Raw genomic sequence first — 16,383 nt, forward strand, 5'->3', positions numbered from 1 at the left:
CGTACCGATCGACCGAGTCGATCCGAAGGATGCCCGCGACTAGCCCGCCACCGGCACCACTATCGCCGCTCTTCTTCTCCCGTTCCCCGTTACACGATACGTCGACCGCGACGACCTGGTGGTCGTCTACGTTGCGACGCCGTCGTCTCCGTCGCCGCCGTCCGTCACTCAGCGCCGTCCGTATCTGTAGCCTGTTTACCTCTGATGGGATCAGGGTATCCGTAGACGGTGCCTGCTGCGGCTTCCTCTTCGTCCTTCCTTGCTCACGTTGGGGCGTGATCTGCAGCCTCGTCATCGGCACAGCGAGGGCAGCTCCTTCGTAGGATGCACCGCCACCATGCCAGCCTGTTCGCACCAGAGAACCCTCCTCGACTTTCTCAGCCTCACCCCTTTTCCTAACTAGCGATTACTTTTATTCCCCGTATTCGCTACACACCGCACTACCCCCTAGAAACTACTACTCTCTACTCTGCTTACTGACGACTCGTTTGTTTCTTCTTTCGTTAGTTATCCCCTTCGTTTCCGGTTACTTCTGCCGTAGCTGGACGTCGTTCCTCTTTGTTTTTTTTTTGTCCGTTCACCGTGCTTCTTCAGTCCCTTCGGTGCAACACGATTAAACTTATCCGCTGGCTGGCTGAGTGGACCGACTGACTGACTGACTGACTGACTGACCGTCTGTCCGTCCGTCCGTCCGTCCGTCTGTCTGTCTGTCCAAATACTCTCTCGGTCGCTCCCTGTCGCGGCTCTCGCCAGTGACAGGGGGTGCCCTCGAATACGATCACAACGACGGGGTGCGACTGTTTAGTCGGTGGCGCTGCCGCTCCGCTGCTTATCCCCTACCGTACGTTTATCTACTCTCCTCGTCGCGCGGCACCGACTGTTGCCGCTTCTCCCTCTGACCTTTACTGAACCAGCAACCCCCCCGTCGCCCCTCCGTTGCGGCTCACCCCTTGAGTCAGCATCACGGAGCGGCGCTGCCATCGCCGTCGTTGCTGCTGCTGCTGCTGCTGCTGCTGATGGTTTATGCCGAAGCAAGGGATGGCTGCGCAACCCCTCGAGGCTGCCGATGCTAGTTCTCGATTCCTGCAGGCCTTTTCATTGCGTGCGCGCGCGGGCTTCACGTTTGCGCGGTACACGCGTGTGTGCATCCCCATTGGCGTGGCCACAGTCCGCTGCTTCTGAATCGATGAGTTGCTTTCTCAAATGGGATAACGATTCGACGATGACTCTGTTATCCTTGATTCTTCCACGGCACTTCGTAGAACAGTTTGTACGAACTCGAATTTTAATCCCAGCTTCGACGACTCTATCTATTTCTAAAATATAAAATTCGATCAATTCGATATTCCCGGCCACCGTTTGCCCATAAATTCAGCTCGTTCGAATCCGGCCGTGTCCAAAGGAGGTTAGTGAACTCTGTCGGGCAAAAAAAAGAAACAAGCCTCGAAACGTTAGGAAAGGGGGAGGGACTGGTGGAGGTAGGTGGTGGTCGTGGCACGATTCGAGCCCGTGTCGAACGTAGACATGGAAAACGGAAGAGAAAACAGCTGGCTAGGGTGCCACGGGCACCGGCCTCCTTCCTAGCTCCGCGACGAGTGTGCAAACTCCCAAGGGGGGAGGGCAATGGTAATTCCTATGGAAGATTGGCTGCATAGTGGTGACGCTATGTCGGCGATACGCGACGCGAACTTGTTGGTAGCTCACTGTTTGTGTTGGTGCGCGTTCGGGGGTGAGACGTGGCAGGAGGGTAGTTCTATCTCCCCTTGTGCAAAATGGGAGGAGAAGGGAGGGGGAGCTGTAGAAGGTAGAAAACGAGAATGTCGGCTAGATGGAGGGGTGGAAAGGTCCGCGAGGGTTAGGCAAGCTGGGGTAGAGGGGAGTCGCACATGCGCCAACGTTCGGCATCGACCCGACGCGCGACGTCTAGGCAACACCTGGTAGCGCCCCACGTGCCACGTTAGGGTGGCACCAGCCACCCCGCGCACGCGATCCCTCCTATCGAATATCACGCTGGCCTTCCTGTCCTGTCTACTGACCCATGCCAACCATGTCTTTCATCGTTTTCTCTCTTTGCCGAACTCCTAATGGGCCACGCACGAATCCCGACCGATTCTGACTCACGTCTTCTCCGATCAGTTGAACGCTTGCTTCTTTTTCTATTAACTTACTTTCTTCACGAAATTTAATAACATTTTTTCTGAACAAAACCCATGTTTCCAAAAACACCCACCTTTGTCGTTAAAGTTCGGAGGCCACCGATCACAGAAATTGGTGACACGATATCGAAATTGGTTTCGCGGACAGATGTTCCACGTTGCGGGAAACTCGTGTCCTATTTACAGACTATTGTCACCCTTCCAACAGGGTGCAAACTTTCTAAGTGGCGTCGCGTAATAACCGTGCCACACGAGTGAAATCGTGCCGCAACAGCTGATGCGTTCGACGACGTTGATTTATAATTTTCGAATCTTTCTGCAAGATTTTCTTCAAATATTTACGCGCTCGCGCTTTGTCGCACACCCTCGAGAGCCAACGTACCGATTCGACACCCCTTGACACCCTCTCGGGAGAACAAATAAGGCAATCGGAGCGATTGCGACAACTACGGCAACCTTCGTAGAGCTTCCCGGATGACTAATAATCGAGAACTTCCAGAACCGTAAGCATTCTTTTATTTAGGCAAACAATTGAAGAAGTACCTTGACTTCGGTGCACGCCGTTAACCCGATTTCTCCGGCGAATAAACTCGTCAGACGTTAAACAGGGCATGTTGAATTTACCTTGGGGAAAAACATAGCCTTCGGCTGTATTTCATTTACAGCCGAGGCGCGCGTTAATCCTGATCCACGATTAAACAACGCTTTACATCGAATCAGGCCGCTATCTCGTGGCGCATTCATCTTTCCGCCCGCTATCTAATCAATCGCTAATTAAACGGTGGCGCGAGCCAAGTCTTATTACACGTTCCACAGGGTTGGCGTGATTTATCCGATCCCCTGCGTATGCATCCTTGCCACACCGACTCACGTGTCACGCCTACACGCTCTTGGACAAGCTAATCACGTTTATTGACCCGACGAGCAGCCGGCTTTTTATCCTGATTCCCACCTGCCCACCTACACACGCGCGCCTGTCTCTCCTTCGCTTCCGTTTCCTTGTCTCGCGATAACCGATTTTACGGATCTGAAAGGTTATTATTTTTAACAGAGATCCGAAAATACGAGATTGTCGACGTCGATTTTGAAATTAAATAACGACGATTGAAACGTCTAACGAGTCTATCGATCGGCGGAGGATCCGATAAACGTGGGTGGAAAAGCGATGGGACATTAGCGCTAATGACGCGTATAATTTAACGTCAGGAGCTTGACATTTGGAGGAATTTTTAGTCTCCCTGTGAACGAGAATAATCTCGTCGAAGCATCGCAAAGCAAACAGCGATTGATGATAAGATGATTAACGAGCTTCCATAGAAAGTGTCATTAGGAAATACAGGAAGTTGAAAAAGTTTGAATCGCGAGGAAAGAAAATACGAATTTTCTTTATTAGCGAATATATTATCGCAGGAGGGTGGTTCGTTTAGGCGAAAGGGGAGGGTCAGGAAACAGGTTGGAGGAATTCTGTTTCCGCCGAGCACGCCTTTACCTTCGGATTCCTAATCTTCTGGCGATCGCGAGAACAATCGCTTCGTTCCACTTGATTCGCCGACTCGATTCCATCGAATATTGCGTAACCGTCAATAATGTCTCTCTGTATCGGATCGATCGGCGAACGGTGGGCTGGTCCGAACGAAAACTGCTTTCGTAATCTAAATCCTTCCTCTTAGCAACAGGGCATTCCGTCGCTCGCCAACAATCGAATCTTTTTTCATCGCTGAGCAACGGATGAGGATGGATTTTTGAAGAAGGATATCTTCGAGTACCGGTGTAAGCGTTTCGTGATTCGGATATCTTGCAGGTTTCTCATTAAAATAATTTACAAGCCGAACTGAACTCGCTTCGATTGTCCGAGCCGAGTCGAACTCTTGAATTTGCCGAATTACTCGAAATCGACGAGCTTTGACTTACTTGAAGATGAATTTTCAGCTCGAATATTGGAATAAATTCGGCAAATTCAAGCGCTCGACTCGACTCGACCGACCGTACATTGTCCGACTCGAAATTCGAGTACTCGAATAAATCGAATACTCGTAGATCTCTAGTTTCATCGTTCGACGGACGATCGATTAGACGTGTTCACACTGGTGGAAAATGTAAGGAAAGCAACAAGGGTGGAAAGAGGGTGGAAAGGAACGCGTATATCGAGCAATCTGATGCGGTGCCGACTTTATTTCGACGTTTTATCACTGAATGCCGAGACACGGAGCCAAGAAGGCAGAATGCCAAGGGATCCGCGTAAAGAAGGATCAGATAAAGTTCCAGATACGTTCGAGCACCGCCTACGTAACTGGGAAATTCACTTTGGCCCTGGACGAGCGCGAATCGACCCACCGTGCTGTATCGCGATAGAGATAACAAAAATGTGACAAACTTAAGTGATTAATAATACCAGCTAACGTTTCAACTAGACGCCTGCATGCAAATTAGAAGCTCGCTGAAAGTAATATCCTGTTCTGGAAAAATATTGCTGAAACCTTTATGGATGCGATGGATCGTGACCTTTGACCTACACTAGTGGAATTAATTTTGGACATTTTAAAAATTTTTGATTAAATTTCGCATTTATTAAAATTATTTAATATATAATCATTTATATTTTATGATCTAATCATTGTTTTCTAATTTTAAGGTGTCGCTTATATAAAAAAATCAGTAAAAAGACCATTCACAGCCATACTTTTAATATACAATAAAAAATACAATTTCAGCACATCAAAGGAGGTAGAAAAAAATTAATATTTCATCCTGTGATTGGATATTTCACATCATGCGACGTTTCATATTGCCAGGCGCAGAAATAAAAATAAGAAGACAGTTTAGATTTTTTTAAATTAAAATTTTAATACATTTACAAATCAGATCATGTGAAAATATTAAGTATAAACATTATAGATTACAATAAAAATATTACGGTATCAATTTAGCATAGCAGAATATACTTTTTCTGCATAAATATTCAGTGTCCAGAATTAATTCCACCAGTGTAACCGGAATGATATATTGAAACTCGATCGTTATCAGATAGGAAATTTCGAGAATTCCGTCAAAATAACCACTTTACGAGCCATCCTTTGTGCCGGACGAGGGCAATTTTGTAAACGAGAAACATCCCCTTCGCGAGGGGTAGAATCGTCTTCGAATCGAATACTCGATAACGACGAGGGAATAAGAAGAATCGTATGTCGGCGATCTTGAGAAATAGAGTCTAACAATTTCTTTTCGTCCATCTTATCGGTATTTTATAATGTGCAAAAAGAAAATCTCGTTTTCCAAGGTGGAAAATCGTAAATCAGTGGTGTCGCGATAAAACGCAACGGGGAGTCGGGGATGCGTGTTAGTATTGTTTTAGAAGCTCCCTTTCCTTGCAACAGTTGGCACGCACTTACTGGAAGGGTGAAAACAGGGGATGCGACGGCGGACAGTTCCGTGACGGGAGCTACCCCACTTTCGGAAGATAATTTCCAACCCGTGATAATCTGTAACGGCGGGCATAAATCTTCGGGTTCGCGCGAAAACCGAACCACCCACTTGTTCCACCGCGAATGCCGGCACCCTCTTCAGAAATCGTTGAAATTCTTCTCGAATAATCCTTTCCGTCCACGATTTAACTCGTCGCCAAAGTGGAACTTCGAACGATACTTCGCTAATTTCCTTCCTAATCATTTTCAGGAAAGAAATTCTGCTCCTGCATAAGAAATTTCGTAAATTCGAAGAGCCAGCGATATCTCGCGCAAAGGGAAAGTTAATAGCGGATCTAGGCGCATCGGGTCACCCTTAATGACTCATCCCCCTTTTCCTTCCCTTTTCTCTCCCTCCCTTATTCGGTGTCTTTCTTCTCGTTGATGGGGCCGGAGTTTCAGGCTGCCTCATAAAAGTCAGCGTATCCGGAATTTCGCCCCTCAGTCATCCTTGATTTTCGCAACGACAGGAGGAGGGAGGAAGCCATTAATTTATGCCCTTCCTCATCGATCCTTTCGCTTCGAGTTTGAACTTTGAACGAGCGACAGCATTGACATCCTCAAAGAGGCGAAATTATTTAAAAAGAATCTGAAGGCTAATACAAAATTGACGGGAATATATTTTAATAATGAAACGGAATTAACCCCCCGATGGCGAAAACCTTTGAAATATAGATTCATATTTCATTCGATCGTCCAAAGTTTACAAACGAAAGGTTAAATAATTCAATACAATTTTCTCGAGTTCCATCATGGATTTTCCCTTTCGCAGAACCGTCGTTCGATATTCTTTTTTTATCTTCACTTTTCTCCCCCGTGGTTCCTCGCCGTCTTTTCTGCTCGTCCCTCGCTCGCTTTTGTTCCAAATTCAATTACCCGCCGCCGACAAAGGAACGAGGTCCCGAGTTCTACGAACGATCGATTAGGAGGGTTATGCAATTTTCAGAACGAGATCACCGAGTTTCTCAAACAGCCGAAACTACGTAGTCGAACGTCACGCGTTTCTCGTTTTACTCCTCCGTTTCCTCTTTTCTCTCCACTTTCGCGCCACGATATTTACGATACCGTTCGGAGCCACCCCCGTTTCGAAGGGTGGAACGCTCGATATAATAGGAAATTCACGCTCCTCTTCTTTTCGTTGAAATGAAAAAGAGAATGATATAAAAGATTTTCAATGTGGACGAATTAAGGAAATATTAAGAATTCAAGGAAATATTTAAAAAAGAAAATAGAGAACCCCCCAATTATTTGCGAAAGTAATTCCTTTGATAAAGAAATAAAACGAGGCGAACGAACGGAGCATCGTTGCACGGTTCGTGTCACTTCAATCACAACCTCTTTGAGGACACACAATTTACTTGCATCAAGAAGGGAGAGAAAGAGAGAGAGAGAGAGATCAAAGGGCTTCCTATCATACGTCGAAAGTATGTACTTCTGGCTTGTTTTCTTCCTCATTTTTTTCTGGAAAGAAAAATTGAATCGTAGATCAGTTTTCTTTTGATTTTTCAACCCCTTTGTATCAACCAGCATTTTTATTAATTATCCACTCTTAATTTCGAAAGAATTGAAATAGTAAATCACAGGATAGATCAATTACTCTTCGAGCTCACTTTTCCTCCTTTCTAAGGAAAGAACCGTCGAGATTTGCGATTGAAACGCGGTTACAGGATCATCGATATTCTTCCTTTCCCTAAGATTCGACGAATCGTTGACTCGTGTTACTGAAAACGGTACAGGTTTGCTGAAACGAGGGATAAAGGTGGAAGTGAAAATGGCAATTCTCGACGCAGCGCTACGTCTTCTTAATACAGAGTATTTCGTTTCCTCGTCGAGGTTTTACGACCACCGACGCTACGTTTCATCGTAAAGCAAAGCCGAGAGGATTTTGACGGGGTGTTAAGTCGTTTTTGATAGCTGAATTTAGAAGGGTTTTTTAAATTGAAACAATTTCCGATAAAAACGCGTTCGAAACGGATGCAGATGTAGCAGGGAATTACGGTGACGCGTTCGCAGGAATAATTCAAGTAAACCGAAACATAAATATGTCGTTCGAGCGCAACTAATGTGCAGCCGCTTAAACGGATTTGCCCGCAGATTTATCGCTTAAAGCGATTTAAATGAATGGTACAAGGCAGCTGGTAAGGTCGATGCAAAAATAACGCATCCGACATTAAGTATATTAAAATTTATTTAACCGATTTCCAATTAAAATTTCGAATTCTTTGTTAGAATTTTTCTAACGAAGAATCGAATGGAATCTCGGGTCGACCGGATGGAAATGAAAATCGGGTTATTGAAAGTTTATCGTTCGTAATTGGTGTGGGTGGGGCTCTGGTGCAGCGCGTACTCACTTAAGTTGCATCCACAGGTAGTTGATTTTCCTGTTGGTCCCAGCCTCCTCTTGTGCACACGGAACGGATCGCAACTAGTGGTTGAATACGGAAGCCGTGGAGATCTCGAAAAATTTCCGACGTCCCCCCGTCGTTTTAATTAAATTCTTTCCATGATTATAAAAACGCGTCCGCGAGCAGATCCGTTTAACGCGACCCGACGAAATATACCGTTGCCCTTTGTAAAGGCTTTAACGAGGGTTCAAGGCATTAAGCCCCGTCCGTTTTCGGAGGCAATCGGGTCCTCGGTGATATTATCCCGAGATTAGGAGACACGAGCGAATAGCGTGTCGTTGGCGATTCGTATCAGCAACGTGGATACACGTCGGGCCTAATTTCATCCCAGCGGCGCGCAATCTCTTGCGCTGCCATGCCGTCCCGACGCGGCGGGAGGTCGAAATCGGGACCTAAATCGGATCGGACCGTGGCTCGTAAATTATTCGGCACACGCATACGTCTACGTCGATTTCCAACATGCCCCCGAAACGAAACAAAGCCCCGTTCATTTGCTGAAAATTTTCAAATAGAAGTTGGAATTTACGAACGAATTTTTCAAAAAGAAAAAAGTTATCTTAATAATAGCTCGAAAGAAAATCGCAAAGGTTCAATTTTAACTTAAGGGTAAATAACCTACGCGAAAGGTAACCGCGTCTAATGAGTAACGATTTCTCATAATCATTATCCAACGTGTGGCGCAAATACGAGAGTAATAATAATAAATATCGTAAGGTGGCACGTTGTCGGGCATCGGCACCATCGTATTAGGTTTTATGCTCCCTCTCATTTGCTTGCTTGTTATCAGCCTGTCACGCGAATCTCGCCAACGAAAAGCGGAGATCTTGGCCCGTAATAGCGGACCTTTATGGAACACAGCATGCAACATTAATATATTCTTATAACGCTTGATATTATGTTGGTATTTCCCTTAACTACCAACCACTTACATACTTCCTCTCTACCCTGGGGAACCGAGCTTAATCTGACGCTGTGTTCACTTTTATCTTCCCTATTGTTTCTTAATTACGTTGCGGAAGTTTTAGTTAATGAACCGACCGCGTAATTGCTTTTATTCTTTGGCTAGGGTAGATTTTTAGAAAGTAGATTGTTCTCGCGATAACTTTTGGGCCAAGGAAATAAATAAACTTTTCAGCGTAATTAAATGGAACACACACACGAGAGAAACATTTCAAAAATTTGTAATTTATTTACGAATCGCTTCAAACATTTCATTTCCCGGCCCGTTTTCCTGGAAAGAAAACAACGAACTCGTAGAACGTTTATTGCAGACTTTATAATAATCACAATTGATACATTTCACGGAAAACAAGTTCATTTCGCTACAACGGGCTTGATGCGAAACGTTCCTCATTAAATTTCCTTAATTACCTTCATTCGTTCTCCGGAACACGGCTGTTAAATTGAATTTTCGATAAAACTTAGCTTTTCCAAGAGAAGCAGGGTGAAATATCACTTGGGGATGTCCAAGAAACGAACTGAAAAATATATCCGTGCGTCTGACAAATATCGCGGCTGACAAACAAACCACCGTCGAGAAACAAGAAACCGGGGCGAGGGGGGGATGAAAAAAGAGAGATTGCGAAAGGGGTAGACGAAATTCCAGAGCAAGGCAGTAAATTCCGTCGTCGCGGCGATATTTTCACCGTGCGCGACATTCGTCGAATATGTCCACCCCCTGCGTGCCACCCTTCGCCCGCGCCCTTTCCGATGCACGCCCGGGATGAAATTGCGAGAAAAAAAAGGCCGTTTCTCAACTCGAAGTAAGTGGTGCATTCCTCCGTTTCCTATTTCCCCCTCGTCCCCTCTTCAAACCCCCCCCCCCCTTTCGAAACTGATCCTCGCTTCGTAGCTGGCCAACCCTCGAAATCCCCCCGCGTACTCGTCGAGAAAGGAACACAACTCGTGCGATTCAAGCAGGAACGTAGAATCGCGGGGGCGGGAGGGGGTTGGTCGAGTGGGGCTAAGTAAGCTTAGCGTGTCACCCTGAAGAGAGGATTTTCTCTTCCTCCTCTATCCTCCTCCCTCTCCTTCCGCGCTTTTTTTTCCTTCTTCCGTTTGTTTTAATCAAATGCACCCTGCAGAAAGGAGATTTTATTAAAACGAGTGCGGCTTCGAAGGACCTGGCTCTTTCTTTTTTCGAGAGCGCCTCGAGAACTGGCTTCCTGGAGATTGTTTTTTTCTTCTCATTCCTTTAACTATCAAGGTTTCGCGATAGGGAGAGATGCTTCTTTGTAAAAGGATAATTTAAAATAGTGTGTCGGATCATACATTGCATTGACTATAACTACTGCCGATAATATTGCCTGACCGAACATTGATTATATCTACTTGCCAGTCAAAGGTTCCGCCCAGTGCATTATAATTTCCCGATCCTTTTACGAATAGGAAGATATTAAACGGAGAGGGCACTGCATAGAAATACTAATCTTGCCTTTTAGAATCCAGTTTGCGTTCACACGATTCAGCTTGGAAATGAAAATCCTTGGGGTTTGAGAATCGAGGGCAACGCGAGGCGTGCTGCGAGGATATATATCCAGGGAGATCTAATCGAGAGAGAAGAAGGGTGCTCGTGCTGCATCCCGCTGCATTTCCAGAGTGAATCATGCCGCGATACAATCGACGCTAGCTCCTCGTACTTGCCACCAATACGCTCGCTCGTTCTCTGTGCTCTCGTCGATGAACGTCGACGGCGAATCCATTTGTATCCTCTTTATATCAAGATGCAATCTGACGATTGGTAAAACGACCGTGCGATTTACTCGAGTGTTCTCAAGCTTGCTGAGCATTCTTTATCGTTCGCTCGCGATTACGGTAAAGCAGCGACGGATACAGCTGGCTGCTGAGATCTCGTAAGAGATTCGCATTTCGAGGATTCAAGATCGTTTAATTGTCTATCGCAATCGGTGCCAATTTAAGTCTCCGTTTTGCTACGTTGCTGGAAGAAATATCGAAAGGCGATAATACCGTGGTTGAATCAGAGCGCACCGTGCGTCGCCGACTCTCCGGACGGTATATGCGAAATAATTAATTGCGCGAAATTGTAGTCCACGAAGGTTGGACCGGATGGACGCGCGCAAGACAAATGGCATAGAAACCAGCGCGGATGTAATCTCTCCATACGTTGGCTAGATATCCGGATGGCATTCAACGAATACGCAGATCCGCCGATATCCTTCCATTATCCCGAAACTACTGTGCGCTGCTTATAGACCATTCACCGCGAGATTCTCTTCGTTCAACGATATTTAGTTATCGATTCCATTTCGCATCCCCGTGAATCTCGTCGCTGGTAAACAAATCATTGAACGAACGCATCGACAGATACAGAGGAAAGTAGAATAAGTAGTCGAATGATCAGACAAGTAGAAGAAACACGTTATACATTCAGTTACTTTAATACAGCTATAAAAAGTGACCTATCCAACATCGTACAATTTTTATCATGCAGATTGAATCACGTAAAATAGAATCGGTATCCACGTAAAGGTGCGCTTAAACGTGCCTCGATTTCCAACCAGTCTATTCACCAGCTACTCGACGGAATGCATAGCGCACGCCTCTAAAGCGTCTGGAAAATTATTGGCCGTTTCTCTACTTACATAAGCAATTTCATTGGATCCACCAGACGTGGACGTGTCGTTCGGTAGCCTGGGTATCCTGGAAAGGGGAACAACGGTAACGGGAGATTCGCAGATAACGCCGGTTCAACAAACGATCCAGAATTCACGATCGTGACTACGGGATCCCGCGTATTTCATTCTCGAAGTAATCCTCGAATAATCCTTTGATTTATGAAGACCTACGTTCCGTTGCTACTCGTAAGCCACTGAGTCAGTCTCCGATTTAATCGATCGGTAATTTTAATAAGGTTACGATTTTGGATGCTCCTTTCTTTAGTCGTCGAAAGAGCACCGAGTAACGGGTTGATAGTTTATCGAAGATAATAAAAAATAATAAGGAGCAAAGGAAAGATTCGGATCGGGGGTAGTTAGGCTGTTTCCATAAAGGGGTTCTTCGGTAACGGTCCACCATAGTAATCGGGCTCTTAGGTTCGATCGCGTTAGATGGCCGGGTAATTGCGGGATACATTCTATTTTACAATCTCCTCGGCAACTCCCACTTGCCGTCCGTTCGCTCGTTCTCGCCCGGTCCTCCGGTAATTGCGCATATTCACCGGTTGCTCGGCAACCTTCGGGGCACGGAGTCGGGTCTACCGGCATCCCGGGACCGGGATGACGCGAAACCAGCTACGCAAATACGTCCTCCAAGGCCGAGAACCGATTAAAATAGGACCGGATCGACCGGTCATCCCTCGAATCCCCTTCCGACCAATCCAAACACACCCCGCTTTTTACTCATGAATTTTCGAAACTCTATCGTACCTTCTCACCCTCCTCTTATGGCAAGCTGGAGAAATTTTGTTCTCTCCACCGTGGAATATTTGCGCGAAGGAAGAAATGTGTTGTTCCGAGAAACAGGAGAAATATTAAAAGTATTAAATTAAGGGCTGTAACGTATACCGTAAAAGCCGTCCATTTACAGACCACCGGGTACAAAGAATGAAATTTTCTGCGCCAGTTCCAATTTCACACGGGATACAATGTGGAATTTTTTTCTTCAGATCATACCGCTACGTTTGTACAATTTTATTCGGATATTCAAAGTTGTACAACAAAGAACCTTAAAATTATTTACGATCTTACGTTTGTCCGATATTGAACGTAGGATTAAAACACGCAATTTCTGGCATACGTTATCGGAACAGGATTTCATAGAAAGGTGAAAGGATAACAATCGTAAATGGAAATTCAGGTCGCGTTTAATTAAAGATCGAACGTTAACACGATTCGCTAATTAGCCTTCCTTTAATCCTCGGGGCTTACGTCGAATTCGCTCCAGCGTTTTAATTGTCTCGTTGTCGGTCGGAACGTTTCCGAGCTGAAAACAGTTGGATAAATATTAATCAGAGAATTTATCGCGAGAATCATTTTAACGATGACGTACGTTCTCTACGGAAACTTGATTAATCCGCGATGAAAGGGATGAGGAATTAGAAAAATACTCGGTGACGAAACGATCCACGAAGGATTTCGTGTATTCCCCGACATCGTTAAACCTACGCCAACAGGAGTAAAGAAGGAAAGGAAAAAGAAAGAAACGGTTCTACACCCTCCAGGACGTCCCCTGATCCGTGGAGAGGCAGAGGGATGAACAGAGAAGAGGGAGGAGGAGGGTTGAACGGGGGAGAAAAGTGAACGATGCGCTATCGCGAACGACGCAGACGATACGAGCGGTTAGACGACGTCCGAGAATAAGCGTCGAGATTATAAGGTACGCATACAAAGCGTCGCGGGGGTTGGAGGTAGAGACGCGCAGCGTCCTCCTCTCTCTTATTCGCGGGAACACGTGGACAGAGAGGAAGATAGGAGAGCTCGGGACGGACAAGGATCGTAGCCTGTTGGATGAGAAGAAGAAGAAGAGGAACGGGGCAAAAAGCTGCAAAACAGAGAGGAAGAAAGAGGGTTAAATTGAAGGCGAAAAGGAAAAATCCGGAGGAAGAGAGATAGCCAGGGGGTTGAAGAAAAATGTTGGATAGAAAGAGCAGGCTGGTTTTGGGTAGAAAAAGAGAAAGAGAAAAAGCAACGCGAGCGATGCGCTATCGCAAAACCCTGCCAGCGAACACGGCGCGGCACAACGCCGGGGTCGACGCTATCGATTGGCGTCGGCGTTTCCTCCACGTCGCTATTTGCCCGCCGCCGACGTCTCCTTTCTCTTTCTCCCTATCCCTCTCGACTCACCCTCTTGTAGAATCTCACCTCTCTCTCTCTCTCTCTCCCTCTCTATTTCCCTCCCACGTTCTCACCTCCGCCACTCTCGACCACCACCCTCTGTCTCTATTTACTCGGAACTTTCTGTCAGCCTAACTCGTTGCCCCATGCGACTTCCTCTCTCTGTCTACCTCCGCTATTGTTCCCCTCCAGGAAACCTCTCAACCACCCTTCGCCCTCAACCACGTCCTCTCCTCGTCCATCCAACCCTCCCGCCGTTGATAGCTGTACGTTGGTCCTTCGTTCCTCTCTCTGCTACCACCACCACCACCACCACCACCACCCCCGCATCCCCTTCTCGCCTGGTCCGACTGCTTTCCATCCGACGCGGTAACAGGTGTTGCTCCGGCCCCGAACTCGTACAAAATCGATGGCCAAGAGCCACCATCGGCGTCGCGGCTAGGGGTGGCTAGGGGTTGTGTGCGTTCCCCTACCGATTCCACCCTCTTGCTCAGCTTCCTCGTTCCTACGCTCGCATTCAACGCTCGATCGGGAAAGGGAAGCTTGTGGCAGCAGCTCGCGTGTGGAGGTGGAACGGAGCAAAAGCGAAACGGAGAAAGGCTCCCTGCCTGATAGAGAGGGTGTAAGAGGGAAAGGCGAAGGAAGCTGCACGAACCGAGGTGTGCGAAGGACGCAGGCGCCCAGGACGCGAGGCGACGCTGCTCGACGACGCTGCATTGGCAGTTGCACCCCAGCCACACCCGGTACGAGCCATGTAGTCGGGCTACCCTCCACCGCGATACACGGCGGACAATTGTTGCTTCTGCGCCCACAGGTGGTACATCTTCGTCTTCGATTTTCGTACTGCTAGACGACGCGCGGTCCGTCTCTCGCATCGTCCAGCTCAAACCACCGTAATCCGCGGACACGAGTCTGGAAAGCTCGCACGACCACGCGCCTCGTCTGCACGAAACCAGCACTCTACTCCACGTCCAGCCCTCGTGCCAATACGATTCCTCCTCGTCGTTCTTTGTTGCGTGCCGTTGCTTCGAATCGTCGTGGTCGTCGTGGTTACGCTTCGTCGTATCGTGCGCGTCCGTATACCCTGCGACCATTTCGCAGAAAAGCAGTTTTCTTATCGAAGCTTGTGCGGTGAACGAAGAAATAACTCTGTGCTGTTGAACCAAGGGAAGAAGAAGAAGAAGAGTGAAAAAACGAAGGGAAAAATCTAGGAAACAGAAAAGCGTACGTGGCTCGTCGACCCCGAAGCTCGGATGATCCGAACAGGCCGCACGAGGGCAGAGTTGTAGCTTCACGCGGTTCTCCGCGATCCTCTTTTTCCCGGTGCTTCCCGTCGAGACCGGGGTGAAAAAAGCACGGACAGAGGGTGAAGAAAAGGCTTGCTTCGTTCGCGAGACGCAGCAAGACGCAGAGGGGAGAGGGGACCACTTACCTAGAGGGAGGTTATCGACTACACACGTAAGGCGACAGCGCACACGTACGGATACACAAACATCGCGGACCTGTTGTCCAACTTGTTGCTCGTCCCTGCAAAAGGCACACCCGCCTGCCTCGACGACGCACAGCCAGTTTTCGAAAAAGAACCAACCCGAGCTAGACAGCCAGCTAAATATCAAGCTAACGTCGATCGGATCCGACGAGCCTGGCAGAGCAGCCTGCCACGCTCAACCCATCAGCTACCTCGCTTTCCCTCGCCGGGCAGCCTGATAAATCAATCCCAAGCTGACCCCAAAAGTCCACCCTTAACTGGATAATTATCTTCTTTGCTCCCAACAGACGAGGGACGAGGATAAAGCTCAACAAGTGTTTGCTTTGATTTTCTATCGCTCAAAAGTTTGCTTCGAGGAAGGGAGGCGGCGTGGTTCGCCAGTGTTCGCCAGGGATATCCGTCGTTCTCGAAATCGGCGAGATGAGGGTATCGTCGCGAGTACGGACACGCCCGACCACCACGGTACCGAAGAAGCCGAGTGTTGCCGGCAGAATGGAACGCTGCTCGGACCAGCCGGGAGAGTAGACGCTTTTAAAAAAAATTTTAAAAAATTTTTAAAATATGTTCACGAGAGACACGAGACTAAAATATTTCACGAACCAAAGAAAATACGATACCTGTATAATGTACGAGTGAATTACCGAACTGGTGGGGGTCTTGACAAAGAAAACTCGTGGCGTCGACTAAATATATTATACACAGATGTAGGTGTAGGGATTGTTTAGATTCCGTAGTGATAAAGGATGAACGTAACGATCGGTAGATACGATCGGTACGAAGGCGTGAGGAAACGGAAAACAGGGCCGAAGTTAGATGATTAAGAGGGATTAAACGGGATCGATCGAACCGTGTACCCGAGCACCACGTAATCTTCCAGCCGTGAATACAACGAAAGCAATACTACAAACAAGGTAAAGCAACAAAGAAGAAACGAAGAAGAAGAAGAAGAAGAAGAAGAAAAAAAAATAAAAGAGAAGCTAAAGGCAAGCGGCACTCTGTTCGCGCCGTACAACTCCGAGTCACCTTTTCGACGAGCCAATATATTTACTGGACATCCTCGTTCAAGAAAGTTTCACCCAA

This window comes from Osmia bicornis, chromosome 5 (assembly GCF_907164935.1).
Source record: "Osmia bicornis bicornis chromosome 5, iOsmBic2.1, whole genome shotgun sequence".
NCBI lineage: Eukaryota > Metazoa > Arthropoda > Insecta > Hymenoptera > Megachilidae > Osmia > Osmia bicornis.